The sequence below is a fragment of the Macrotis lagotis genome, chromosome 4 (assembly GCF_037893015.1).
Source record: "Macrotis lagotis isolate mMagLag1 chromosome 4, bilby.v1.9.chrom.fasta, whole genome shotgun sequence".
NCBI lineage: Eukaryota > Metazoa > Chordata > Mammalia > Peramelemorphia > Peramelidae > Macrotis > Macrotis lagotis.
The window spans coordinates 272818937-272834192 of record NC_133661.1 but is presented as its reverse complement, the minus strand read 5'-3'; the positions used below and the strand labels follow the sequence as shown (position 1 = coordinate 272834192).

General features: G+C 38.8%; 1 long non-coding RNA gene across 1 annotated transcript; it reads right to left on the bottom strand.

The window, feature by feature from the left end:
- Positions 1-656: 656 nt before the first annotated feature.
- Positions 657-6536, bottom strand: LOC141522543 (uncharacterized). The gene is made up of 3 exons (XR_012478231.1): positions 6225-6536; positions 4368-4478; positions 657-1784 (listed from the first exon to the last, which is right to left on the bottom strand). It is a non-coding gene; the product is annotated as an uncharacterized LOC141522543 (long non-coding RNA).
- Positions 6537-15256: the final 8720 nt, after the last annotated feature.

Below are 15256 nucleotides of genomic sequence, written 5' to 3'. Positions count from 1 at the left end.
CTAACAATATTGATATTACTGTGTACAACATTCTTCTGGTTCTGTTCATTTCACTATGCATTAGTTCATGTAAATCTTTCCAGGTTTTTCTGAATCTACCCTGCTTCTAATTTCTTATACTAAAATAATATTCCATTATAATCATATGGAATAGCACAGTTTATTTAGAAATTTCTTAACTTATGGGTATCTCTTTTTTTCCTAATTAGCCACTTCAAAAAGAACTGCTATAAATCTTTTTGTACAAATAGGTCCTTTTCTCTCTTTTTGGAATACCTAGCTGTGTTATTGTTGGATCAAAGGGCATATATTTTTTTGTTTTTTTGCAAGGCAGTAGGGTTAAGTGACTTGCCCAAGGTCACACAGCTAGGTAATTATGAAGTGTCTGAGGACAGATTTGAATTCAGGTCCTCATGGCTCCAGGGTCAGTGCTCTATCTACTGTACCACCTAGCTGCCACCTAGTTGTTGTTTTTTTAAAAGAAAGATTTTATTTATTTTGATTTTTACAATTTTTCCCCCATTCTTGCTTCCCTCCCCCCACCCCCACAGAAGGCCGTGTTAGTGTTTACATTGGTTCCATATGATACATTGATCTCAATTGAATATGATAACAGAGAAATCATATCCTTAAGGAAGAAATATAAAGTATGAAATAGTAAAATTACATTATAATATAATGGGGTTTTTTTTTCTAATTTGACAGTAAGTCTTTGGTTTTTGTTCAAAGTCCATAATTCTTTCTCTGGATACAGATGATACTCTCCATTGCAGATAGCTCAAAATTGTCCCTGATTGTTGCACTGAAGGGATGAGCAAGTCTATCAGGGTTGATCATCACCCCCATGTTGTTGTTAGGGTGTACAATGTTTTTCTGATTCTGCTGGTATATAGTTTTTATAAACTTTTGAGCATAGTTCCAAATTGCTCCCCCAAAAGGTTGGATCAATTCACAATTCCACCAATATGAATTAGTGTTCCAGTTTTCCCACATCCCCTCTAACATCTAATATTTTCCTTTTGTTATCATGTTAACCACTCTGATATAATGAGTTGGTAACTCAGTCATTTTAATGTGCATTTCTTTGATCAATACTGATTTAGAATATTTTTCTTATGACTATAGATAGCTTTAATTTCTTTGTCTATTATTGAATGTAATTTTTATTGCATTATGATCTGAAAAGTACACATTTACTAGTTTTGCTTTTCTGCATTTGGTTGTGAGATTTTTAATGTCCTAATACATGGTCAGTTTTTGTTTAGGTGCCAGGTACTGCTGAGGAAAAGGTATATTCCTTTCTATTTCCATTCAATTTTCTCCAAAGATCTATCATATCTACCTTTTCTAGAATGGGGTCCTATGAGGGAGTCAGGGGAATTGTTGGTTTGCTGTGAAAATAAGATCTCTTTGTTGGTAGGCTGGGGTGGGGGTCTCAGTGTTGGTCAGCTCCAGGGTGAGGCTTCACTACTGGTCAGTAATGGGGTGGAGGCCATGCTGGTGGCTTGTGCTGGAGCTGGTGTTGTTGGGGTGAGGTTTTGCTGGGCTGCACATACTGCTTACTTGCTTAGAGAGCTACTGGTTTCCAGGAAAGTAGGACCTTGCTGGTGAATTTTCCCAGGCCCTGCTATGAGGCTGGTTACTGCTGCTGTTCTCGAACCTTGCTCTTCCCAAGACAGACTTTCCTGCATGCTGGTAAGCTGCTTCCCTGATAGCCTGTGGTGACATTGTACAGTAATCATGTTTGAATTGGCTGAGGAAGTTTGGGCATACCTAGGGGTCATCTGTAACAAAATAACAAGCCTGTTCAGGTCAAAGAAACAGGGAACACAAGCCAGGAAGAAAACATTCTAGCAAAATTCTTGAAGATGAATCATTTGGGGGATGAAAGAGAGGATCTCAGTTTTTGACTTATACCTGTTTTCTTCTTTCACTTTCTCCTTTGGCTGGAGGATTTTGGATTTTTTTATTTTCTGATTAGCATCCTAGATAAATGTGGGGATACAAATACAAAGCCAAAGAACAGGTGATATATTTATAACCTACTATGAGGTGAGAGAGTTTGAATTACAGCATTGAGGGGTGGATAGAAGTTGGCTAAATGCCTAAAGACAAAATCTTGCCATAATTTAAAAAAAACATAGTCATAGATACATAAATACTTTTTGGGCCTAATCTTCACCTCATCACCATTACCAACCACAGCTATCCAAACTCTTCCCTCATTTTCAGATGAAGAAACTGATGCTCAGAGAAATTGAGTAACTTTCCCAAGATCTCCAAAGTCTATGATCTTTACAATGAATTATGCTGCTCCTACTAGGATTACAATGCTTATTCTAAACACAGGAGGAAGAAAATCTCTTCTTCCTGTTATTGGTAGTTCTGAATGTTAGCTATCTACAATAAGATGAGCTACAACTGAGTAAATATAAATCACTGCAGCAATCCTCAATAATATTGTATACCCTTAAGTCATAAACAAAGAACCCTCTTTTGTGTGAATTTCCCACCAGACATGTCACTAAATAGAGCTGTGTTTCATCCAAAGGGTACATATAACACAAATATATAGCAAGACCAGAAGAAAAAATTGGGCTTTAAGGTGCTGGTATAGATGTATACACCAACTAAGAAGTACCTTTCTCTCAAATGGACCTCTTCTAGACTCACTGGGTTCCTTTCTCTCATTTTTGAATGGGGGGGAAACTGAGTCTCACAGATAGTGCACCTTAACCAAAGATACATTGGAAGTCTAGTCTCCTACTTCCCAGTCTCTGTTTGAATTTGACCTCTTCTCCATCTCCTCCCAACTCCTCATTCTCCTACCACCTTTTCCTTAATAATCATCAGATCATAAACTTAAGTCAATTCCAATGAACATGCCCAGAAATTCAAAGTGGTCATGAAAATAGTATTCTTTACTCTTCAAATTGAGCTGGGAAATTATTTTTCACAGGGGTCTTGCCACATGCCAAGTCTGAAAATTTTCATGTTCAGTTGCTTTGGAGGGTTTGGGAAGGAAAAAAGAAGTCTTTCTTTTTTTAATTTTAGAAAGGGTGTTTTTCCCCTTATGTCCAAACATGTTGCCTCACTTTCTGGACACACCTTAGACTAAAGTGGGACAAAATGAATTTTAAACTTCTCTCACTATTGAGGCAAGAGAGCCAAGGGCACTTTAGTGTTTTCCAGTTTCCTAAACACTTCACATGTGACAAGTTAGAGTTCCATAATAACCACTATCCTTTTCCTTCTTTTTCCTCCTAGAGGTACTTACCAGTTCTACTTTGTCCACTATTATGTCTAAAAAAAAGGTAAATTTTATGACAAAAGTCATTCTCATTACCCTTTTATATCTTGTCTGGAGCTAAGAAGTGACTTTTGCATTATCTAATGGGGGGTCTAAAGAGGATTCTAATTCTAAATGAAAATTTGACAAATTAGGAACTCTTGGATTTAATGGAACTCTGATAGTGTTCTGTCTGAAATACAAGGTGAAGAATTCTTACCAAAATTCTAAACCACTGTTGGCTTCAGAGTAGATTAATAAAAATTATTCCCTAACTTCAAACAACATCTCTCTGCCTCTTCTCAAAAACATGTTTTCTTTCCACAGTCACTATTTCTTCCCTCCCAGGTCTCTGTCCAAATATGCTCAAAGTTGGCCCACCAAAGTATAATCCTCTAACCAAAGATAATTACATAAGAGAGGCAGAATTCAGTATGAGACTTTCTACATGGATTCTCTTTGGCCCAGTCTAATTTCTTTTAGGTACAGTCTAATTTCCATTATAACCATGTCATGGGAAAAACATTGGATTTAGAGAGAGAAAACTTGACAGCCCAGCTGTTAATTACTGCTTATGATATTAGTTGTTCCCTCACTTCAGTTTCCTCATTTGTAAAATTAGGTATTTGAAAATGGTCTCTTAAATTTCTAAATTGATAATCCTAAAGTACTTTATCCTCTAGTTAAATTTTCAAGAAATAATAATAGTTAACATTTATATATACCACTATAAATGTCTTAGAATTATTTTCTCATTTGATCCTCATAAGTATTATCATTGCTTTTTAGTTGAAGGAAATGAGGTAAATAAAAGTTAAATGACTTGTCCAGGGTCACACAAGCCAGCAAATATCTGCAGCTGGATTTGAAGTTAGGTCTTCTTATCTCTGGCCTTGGTACTTTATACACTGAACTTTCTAAATGTCCACAAAAGATTGAGTTTGCCAAAAGTGCTCCTTGAATTTACTCGTAGTCACACCCCCATCTGTCTTCTAAGTCTTTTCTTCATCCTACAAGCCTTTCACAAAATTAGGTTACATGAAATTTGTCTAGGTATGAACACCAAATCTATACTCACCCAGAACAGTTTGAGATGTTTTTCTGCTTCCATAACACTTTGCAATTCTGAGGAGTGTAGGTTCAAAGTGTCTCTCCTGAATGGTGTAGCCTACTTGCCTTGAGACATGCTCTATTCCAAAGAAACAAAGAAGTAAAATCAAGAGGGCTGCTCAACAGATGGAAGCCAGACCTTTGCAACTTTAACTGCCAGTTTTGAATTCTTGGTTTCTGTTGGATAAATGGTGTGTGATATACAAATTGAGGGGAGAGTATTTGAGTATAGAACCAAAGGGTTCCAGGTAGATGGACTGAAGAACCTCTCTCAAAGGATCAGAACTACAGTAGCCAGTTTATTCTAGCTCTCCCTTCATTTGACTCTTGGAGCAGTCACTTAAGCATTCTCTGCTCAGTTTCCCCCATTGCAGATAGGGAGAGCAAACACAGGAATGTTGTGGATCATAATTCAATTATATTTCTATTCAAACAAGAGGTTCCATGGAACCTGATTATTAATTCTGATTATTATTTTTCTGATTATTAATTCTATTCTAAACATTAGCAATGAGTAATCTAAGGGATTTCCTTGCTTCATCTTCATAAATAAATTCCAAAATGTATCAATAGTACCACAATTTGATGCATTGAAGCAGCTAAGGTAGTACAGTGGATAAAGTACTGGTCCTGGAGTCAGGAAAACCTTCAAATCCAGCCTCAGTTACTAACTAGCTATATGATCTTAGACAAGTCATTTAACTTCTATTAGTTTTTTCAGTTATAAAATGGGCTTAACAGAGTACCCTATACACAGTAGGTTTTTCATAAATACCTTCTTCTCTTCCCCTCTTCCTTCTCATATTCTAATCCTTCTACCTGCCACCAAAGTTACACTGGCATTAAAATCAATTAAATCACCGTCATTTTCTACTTGGGGAGATCTCAAGTTGGACTAATAGTTCTACTTAGCACTAAGTATTATTGATAATAGATCAAAGGAACATTGACTTAGAAACCTTTAGGGACTTTTTCCCTAAAGGACTCAAACCAGTAAACCCAAACCTAAAACCATGTATTCCCAAGCATAATTTCAGTGGGGGTTCTAGAAAAGGAATCCTGATAATTCTTCATACAACATCGATCTAGGCACTTGAAAGACATTCAAAGATAAAATCATTATGATGATCAAATTTGGACACTGAGAAAAGCATGTTCTTCACCTCATTGCAGAGGTGGGGGTTAAGGGCTATGGATGCTAGGTATTTTGTTGCTATGTAAATTGGCTTTTCTGGGTTTTTTTTTCTTTTTTAATATTTATATAAGCCATGGCTTACTGAGTAGGGGAGGGAGTTAGAAATAAAGAATCCAAAGATGTCAATAAAATAAGATTTGAAAATCTAGGTAGAGGAGATAAGATTTGAAAACAGATAAATAGAACATATTAAAATGGAATGGAGAATGAGAGATCACTCCAAAACTACAGTAGGGGTGGAACAGAGAAGAAAGAGGAAGGCTTCATGGAGAAGGTAGCATTTGAGCTGGACCTTAGAGATGAATGGGAAGTAAGTAAACAGGCAGAGACATCTGGCTTTCCCATCTCATGCAAGCCTGGACACTGTGTGAAAGAACCCAGGCCCAGACAGGCAAGATGACTGGGAGCCCCGTTGCCAGGGCTTCTCTCCCTAGCTGCCCAGCCTGACCAGCTGGTGGGTCTGATATGAGCAGGGAAGGGCAGCCGCAATGCCCTGTTGACACAGTCTCAGGTTCAGAGAGGGGTTCATATTTGACTTGGCAAATGTCTTCAAGTCCTTGCCAATACCAAGCCAAGGCATGAACTAAGCAATACCCCCCCCCCATTTCTCTGACTCCCACACCCTATTACCTGGAGAACTTCAATTAAAAGCCACATCCAGAACTGGCCAAGCTCAATTTGAAATGAGTCCATTTTCTCTCCTCCCCTTCCCCCCAATCCCAAAGGTGCCTGTTTCTCAGGCAATTGAGAGCAAAGCAAGAAACTTCTGGGCTTTTTTATTTTTTCTGTTTCCAGAGCACAGTTATTTACCCAAGGAAAATAGGGAAGTGACCGGGTAACAGAGTACACATGTTATGAAAATATGCAGGCCGGGACTGAAGCAAAGAAAACATTCTTCCATAAGTAGCTGCCTTGTTAATTCATTTTTTTCTTGAGATTAGAACCAGCTATTCCTTGTGTTCCTTCAAGCACCTTCTGTGGTTTCCTGACAGCTGGCTGCAAGAAGTGAGATTTGGCCTGAAAAATGGGCCATCGGTCATGCTTTCTCCAGGGAAGAGAGAAACTGAAATTCCCAGATTGCTCAAATTCACCATTCGCTTTAAAGTTAAAAAAAAAAAGGAAAAAAGTGGCGGGGGGGGGGGGGGGAACTTGAGGTGGTAGGGAGAGAATTGTATACATTCTGAGGCTTAACCTGATTTTCCATAAGAAATAGCAGCTGCTTAATGATGGGCTGCAGACATTTTCTAGCCCTCCCCACCTCCTCTCCCCAAGTCCATTCTAATCCTTGGCAAGGAAGAACTGGGTAGCCTTGAGCAACACTGCCCAGACTTACTCTCAGGAGTCAGACACACACATTGGCAATTAGAGTTAATATTGGCCCAGATAGGAAACTGTTGCTTTTCTTTCTTTCTTTTTTTTTCCTCCCACCTAGCCTCCCTCCTTTTTTCATTATAAGCCAAAGATTGCTTTCTTAAACCTTTCCAGAACAGCTGGCTAGATCCAAGGAAGCTCTCCATCCCTATGCATAGAATATGGGGACAGGCCAAGACCATTAACAGTTCTATACCCAGTCTGGTATTTGAACAAATCCCTTACATCATTTGTAGAAAAGAGGGTGAGGGCAGGTATGATGGCAAATCTGATGTCTTCTGAGGATGCTGGATCAGGTTCACTTTGGGAATCTGGTGTTCTTTTATTGGGTAAGTAGAAAAGTAAGTTGATACCTCCAAATACCAAGAATTACTAAAAGGAATCAATAATCCTCTGGTAAAGTCTTTTTCCTTTTCATTTTTTCCCCTCATTAATGTCCTTTGCCTCCTTTTCAAGTTAGTTGATATTGATATGCTAGGTGATATGATAGATAAAACTTTGATATTGGAATCAGGACAGAGCTAAGTTCAAATTCTGACTCAGTCACTTGCTTGCTATGTGACCCCAATCAAATCACTTACCTTCTCTTACCCTCAGTATTTTCATCTGTAAAATAGGGATTATAATGCTTTGTAGGGTTATAGGGAGGATCAAGTGAGATCAAATTTGTAAAGTGCATTTATATAAATGTTATTATTTTGCTACTTCTCAGAGATGTCACACTTTGAATAGCCTGGATCCCTTTTGTTCGACATTGATATACCCTTTCATTTTCTTGAGATGTATGTAAAACCTAGTTATCAGTCTGGTCAGATGACAATCCCAAGAGTAGGGGTAGGCTCAGTGTTTATTTCCAAAGAGGGTATTTAGGGGCACTTTGGTCCAGGTCATTCAGCAAATGACTTTCAATTCAGAGGTTAGAATATTCTGCAAATGAGCTTTCTTAGTCCACAGTTTCAGCCAGCTTCTTTTGACCAGCACCCAAAGAGCCCTTAACCTCAGAATACATGGCAGTGTTAGTGTCTTCCCACACTGCTCACCACCACCACAATTCCTCCCTTCCCTAGAATCCCAGGAGAGAGTTAGATTTCAGGTCTGGAATGAATTTAATTGCTGAGTTGGGTTTTAGCTGAACCTGAGAAGTGGGAGCTTGAGAATGGGGCAGACTGTGGGGACCAGGATGATGCTTTTGGCACTGAGACAGTCTTATTTCCCCTTGAGTTGATGGGGAGAGGAAAGACGCCACCATTAAGAGCCTCAAGCTCACTAGGTAGAAAAGAGGTCATATCCAGCAAGATAATAAAGCATTTTAAATCATAGGATTGTAGATTGAGTCCTCCATTTCCAAATGAAGGAAAAAAGATCCCAGAGAATTTAAGTGATTTGACCAAAGACATACAGAAAAAATGGCAGAGCCACGATTCAATTGCAAATCTTATGACTCCAAGTTCAACTCTATCTATTATGCCACCCTGTCTTCCCATCCACATCATTATGCTATAGTGATGAGAGTCAGATCTGGAGTTAAGGCATGAACTAAGGACCACAAATCATTAAACTTCTCTGGTCCTTGGTGTTTCATGTACGGATGGAAAGGGCTAGAGTAGATGACTTTTTTTTTTTTAGTTTTTGCTAGGCAATGGGGTTAAGTGACTTGCCCAAGGCCACACAGCTAGGTAATTATTAAGTGTCTGAGGCTGGATTTGAACTCAGGTACTCCTGACTCCAAGGCCAGTGCTCTATCCACTGTGCCACCTAGTTGCCCCGAGTAAATGACTTCTAAGGTCCTTCTAGCTCTACAGTTTCTAAACCAATAATTCTGTGATTCCACAGTTCTATGGAACTTTGAAGTTGGTGAAATCATTCACTGAAATGAGTTTTCTTGGACCACCAATGACCACCAGGTGGATGTATCTTTCAGCTTTCACCACACTGGGCTGAATGCCAATCTGTGACCTTGGGGTGAAAGACTCCATTTCCTATGATTGTTTCAGACATTTTGCATCCAGTCCTTTACTATACAATAACAACAGTAAAAATCCTTCCCCTGGACTACTCCACCCTCCCATCCCCCCAAAGGTGCCTCATTCTACAATATAAAAGGTCAGTAGACCCTTTCTTATCCTATTCCTTGAAGCTGATCCAAGCCCAGCATTCCCTTTGAAGTAAATGGGTATTTTACATGAGGCACAGCTGTACAAGGTTCTGTGGAAAACAGAACAGGATGCTCAGTTCTTATCCAGATCCAACCTTGTTGGGAAAATGTTATCTATGGCATAAAGAGAGCTCTGTTTGTGCAGTTATACAGAGAGACCTCACTGTAGCCCCCAGGGAACACATTGATCAGACTATGTACAGCAAAGCTGAACAAGAACCATAAAAATAGAGTTTTGTGCAGGAATCATAACTATTGTTGGTCTTCAGGTAAGACAATTTATCTCCTCTGATCTTGTTTCCCATTCTATAGGTGGGGAAATTGAGGCTAACACTACTTACACTTTCACCCTGTGAGGAAAGTGGTTTAAAAATTGTATAAATGGTATAGAAATGAAATGTCATTATCTTCTCACATCTTGGTTTTCTTCATCTTTCAAAAGATGAGGTAAGAACATTTCACTTACAGAAATATTGAGAGAATTATGCCACTGGATGGGGAAGATATGGATAGAGAGCAAAGAAATGGGTTCCAATAGACTATTAGGGAATAGAAATTGAATTTCTGCCCCCCCATCCCCACTTATTTAGGGAATTCCTAGGTGAGGAAACTCCTCTCCACCAATGTAGATCAGCATTTTATCTGAAACTTACCTATGATCTAAGCAACCAGTATATGTCAAAGTGAAAATTGAACCTAGATCTTCCTGGTTTTGAAGCTGACTAAGCCATTCTGCTTCTCTGAAAGATTAGGAAAAATTCAAATCACAAGCATTTTCAAATGCCTACAATGTGCAAGGCACTGAGTCAATTAAACATAGGGGAAACAAAGAAAGGCCAAAGATAGTCCCTGCTCTCAAGGAATCCAATGGGATTGTACAAAGCCATGTACAAAGAAACCAGATACTGGATAACCTGGAGACAGGCCTACTCTGCCCTGGTCAGACCACATCTGTAGTATTGTTTCCAGTTTGGGCTGCCACATTTTTAGAAAAGACATAATTTAGTTGGAGCTTGTCTAAAGGACAGCGACCCTTATGATGAGGGGACTCAAGGCATGCTAATGACTGGTTGAAGAAAGTGGGAATATTTAGCCTGGGGCAAAGAAGATTTGGGTCAGGGGTTACAGTCACATGTGAAGAATTAGGTTTATTTTCTTTGGTCCTAGAAGGCAGAACTAAGATTAGTGAGTGAGGGCTATGGGGCAATAGATATTGATTGAACACATGAAGAAATCTAATACTTAAAACTTTCCTTAGCCTATAACATAGAAGTGACTTAATAAATATTTATTGACTGACTGACTCTTCAAAACTTTTTTTCAATTCAACTCTTAATGACCCCATTTGAAGTTTTCTTGGCAAAGATACTGGAGTGGTTTGCCATTTCCTTCTCTAGCTCACTTTTAGATGAAGAAATTGAGGCAAACAAGGTGAAGTGATTTTCCCAAAATCACAGCTGAAGCCAGATTTGAACACACACAAAAAAGGGGTCTTCCTGACTCCATGCCTTGCATTCTATCCACTGAGCCACCTAGATTCAAAATTAGTTTAGGCTATGATGAGTTCTTTATCCCTGGAAGTATGTAAACTAATATATAGGGATGTTACAGATAAGATTCATGATTTGAGTAGAGGTTGGATTGATAACCTTTGAGGCCTTTCCAAGTCCTAGGTACTACAACTAGGGATAAAGCCAGAAAAGGATTATAGATCTGAAGAGACCTGCTAGTCCAACCCTCTCATTTTACAGAGAAGAAAAGTAAGGTCTAACAAGGTTAAATGACTTTCAATATGGAATTCTGTGACAGGCAGCATGGGATTAAAGGTGAGATTTGAACCCAGTACCTCTGTCTCCAGAGTTTTATACCCTACCAGAGATTCTATAGTGTCTTTCTACTCTACTAAAAGTGTCCTTAGAGGCAGAGACAAAACCTGATAGGGGCTTCCTTGTGTGGTCCTTTGACTAGACTGGAGTAGGATCTTTCTCTCTCTCTCTCTCTCTCTCTCTCTCTCATACACACACACACACACAAAATCTCAAGTAGGTTTGCATGTGATCCAATTCTATTAGAAATAATCTCAGAGACAAAGATTGGGTCATCCAGTCTAATCCCTAGCTAGCTAGCTAGCTAGAGAATAGCTTCCATTTGTCATTATTTCACTTTGCGGAAGTACACAGATCCTTCATATTTATCTCTTTGGTTCCTTATAACATAAGCCTATGGAATGTCCATGTTATTATATGTGAAGAAATTGAGCTAGACGTTAGAGAAGTAACATAGTGCATAATAGAACTAAAGAGGGATCTTGATGACCAAACAGCTAGTTCAACTCCCTTTATTTTTACAGATGAGGAAAAAGAGAAGTTTAAGTGATAGAATTTGAAACCACATTCCCATATCACAGAATCACAGTTTGAAAGCCGAATAGGACCTTTGGTAAATCCTCAGTAGTTTTGTGATGAGGATACAAATGTTCTTTAAAAGCTTATCTAAAATCCTACAGGGCAGGATACTGAATACTGAAGTCAAGATTTGCACTTGGGTACTCTGACTTGAGATCATATTCTCTGACTTCAGATTCAGGTGTCTTTTTACCATGCCTTCTTGCCTGGAAACTCACTGTTCAAGAAGCTTTCCTTTGGATAACTACTTAAAAATAACAACTATAGAGCACCAGCCCTGGAGTCAGGAGTACCTGAGTTCAAATTCGGCCTCAGACACTTAGTAATTACCTAGCTGTGTGGCCTTGGGCAAGTCACTTAACCCCATTGCCTTGCAAAAAAAAACCCACCTAAAAATAATAACTAAAACAAAAAACCCAATACTTTTAGACAAAGGGAGTCTGAGTGATTGGCAGTCTATATCCTGGTGGAGATCATAGATGTGTCAATAACTTTGTAGAGGGGCTTCTTCCAATACCTGTTGTAGCATAACTGTTTATATTTGTCAGGTTTTACCTTGAATGTTGGTATATTTCAGGGACACACAGACAAATTCTCTGGTCTAAAATGCTTTAAGATCTTGCTAGATAAAAGAACATGATCTTTTGATTTTGTCCTTCTAGACAAGGCTTTGTTTCCTCTTTCTCTTTCAACTGACCCTCACTCCACAGTTATCTGTAGGTCTTTATTTAGGGGCTCTCCACTTTTTCTTGTCATGTCCACCTTGGTAGTGTGGTGAAGCCCACGGAATCCTCAAAATAATGTTTTGTTTGTTGGTTTATTTGGGGTTTTTTTTTGGAGGGGTGGGTTTGCAAGGCAATGAAATTAAAGTGCCCAAAGTCACACAGCCAGTGACTGAGCTCAGATTTGAATTCAGGTCTTCCTCACTCTAGGGTTGATGTTCTATCCACTATGCCATCTAGTTGCCCCAAATAATGCTTTTAAATGAATGAAACAAAATATATAGATTACAAGGGAAATCAATTTTGTGGAAATAAATATATATTAGTTAAATAGTTAAATATATAGTAATGTATTTGATAGTTATGTGTAAGTTAAATATATAATTACATATTAACTAAAATATATAGTAGTTACATATATATTTAAATGAGTTTGTGGACCCCAGATTGAAAGCCCCTGATTAAGTCATGAAGAGTTTGCCTGGCCCTTTTGTTTTATCTAGGAAAGTCCTTCAAGAGATGGAGTTAGGATCTTTTCTTTTTATATATGTCAACAGAGCCTGGAACACCTTAGGTATTTGATGGATTGAATTGAATCTCTTGAGAACCCACCCACTGTCTCTATCATCTGAATTGTTTAGAGGAGGGATGCAAAGGAATTATGAGGGTAATCAGTTGGCAATTTCTGCATTAAAGATTCTCTTCTCTCTCTCTCTGTCTCTCTCTCTCTCTCCTCCCACCCCACCCCCCCAGTCCACATCTCACAACTTCTCTGTCCCCTCTCAGTTCCACCCCACTTATTGCAACATGAAGGGCAGGGGGGTCAGCAGCAGCAAGTTGTAGAGCCAAAGGACCATGGAAAGCAGCAAGTCTTGTGTTTAAGTAATGAGGACTCTCTTTCTCCCTTTGTATGCACTCAGATTTCATGAGTTAGGGAACTGTCAACTGCTGTTTTCATTGTATAGAGTTCACTGGGAAGTTGGATACAGGGCAAAGCTTTTTTCAAAGGCAGCAGAATGAAAGTCCTGACTAGTAGCAGTGGAAGTCCCCCATCCCTGTTGCTATAGGGACACTTCTGCTGGGAAAGAGAAAGGAAAATGCAAAGAGGCCAACCCAGTGGGTGTTTCTGTGACTGTAACCGGGGAGGGGGATGAGCTGCTCATGAAAGAATACTGTCATTAATAAACTCCCTGTCATTGGCTCTTTGAGTGACCCACAGCTGTGCCAGGCTAAGACCTTCATTTTTATTAGCCTATACCCACAACTTACCATTCAATTGGATATCCCTTACCTAGAGGTGGCCACACAGAGCCAGGCATGATCTGCCAGAAAGTAAGCATTGGCAGCTTTAAAAATAATCCCCTTCAAGGAGTACCAAGCCTTCCATTGTTTCAGCCCTGAGGAGCAGCAGGTGGGAACCATGACCTGATTTTAAAGAGAGATTTTTGCCTTTATTGTTTGTCTTGCCCTCTGAGAACACTTGGCAGTAACATTCCTTCCCTGGATGGTTCTTTTTGCAGACAACAAACATTGTTTTCTTTCCCCTGTTTACCTAAAAAAGGTTTCAAGAAGCAAGACACAACCAGCCAAGGTTTATTGGCTGCATTCTGATTCCTAGGCAATGCTTATCCTGTACTTCCCCCACCCCTAAATTACCCACAACTTCTACTCTACCCACCTGTAGGAGGGACCCTAACTAGTTTTAGGACAATGAATGGTAAGCAAGCTTGCTTCACTGGAGCAGAGAGTTTTACCTGAGTGTTAGGAGAAGAGGTTAGGTATGGACAAATTGGAGGAGAGTCTGAAATTAATAGTGGTCCCTTGTAGATTTCTGAGATGACCAAAATAAACTCAAAAAAGACTTTGTTGTATGTAAAATAAATTGAAGGGAAAGAGGTCTGCTAAGGAGTTTTTAGAGTCATAAAAGTACAAGATGGTTAGGATTCAGAGTAGAATGGTAACTATAAAAAGGAAGAAAAAGATCAGATATTAAAAAATATTCCTACAACAAACACTGAGCACTAACCAAGTGTTGGGTGCTATAGTAGTTTTAGGGTTGAGAATCTTGGGATAAAATATCCACAATGATAACTTGCTGCCCAAGGCTATAAAAGATTCAAAAGGGCTCCATGTTATTTGTGATCATTGTTCATTTATTCACTTAATGGACATTTTACTAAGTACCTACAAGGCAATGGAGATTTAAAGACAAAATGGAAAACAGTTCCTGACCACAAAGTTTATATTCTACTAGGATAGTGAGTGTACTAGACTTTTACCAATAAACACTAATTACTTTCAGAAGGACAAGAGTATTAATTTGGGGGATCAAAGTTGGTACATGATTTAAGCCTTGATGGAAACCAAAGATTCCAACAGGAGAAGATGAGGAGGGAGCATATTCTAAAATGTCAGATTTCTGACATAAGGGCCAAGCTACAAACGTATAGAGGCAGAAAAGGAACAATTTGACTAAAATTTGGATTATATGTCATGGAATAGAATAAGACTGATTGTAGCCTCCAGTCTGTGGATGGTCTTAAATGTCAGTCAAAAAAAAAAGGGTTTATATTTGATCACAGGAAACTATTGAAGACTTTTGATTATTACAGTGATATGTTCAGATTCACCATACAATCTGTCTTCTCACAGGAGAGGGCCAAGAGAGAAGGGAATTGGGGGATTATTATATTGCTCTAAGAGGTGGTGAGGGCCTATAATAGGAGTAATGACTGTGAGAGAAGAGAAAAGGGTATATAGAGAGAGGAAAAAGTGGAAAGGCAGGATATGATAGATTTATAGATGGTAAAATATTAACATGTGCCATATGACTTTAAGAAAAGCTCTTTGGGAATCCTTTAAAAGGAGAAATCAGAACCAACAGTGAAGATTCCAAGAGATCATGACATCTGGGCTAAACCTTGATAGATAGAATTTCAAAAGTGATTAAGGAAAGACATTTTAGGCAAAGAGAATGGTGTGATGAAAGGTGCAAAAATGAGAAAACAT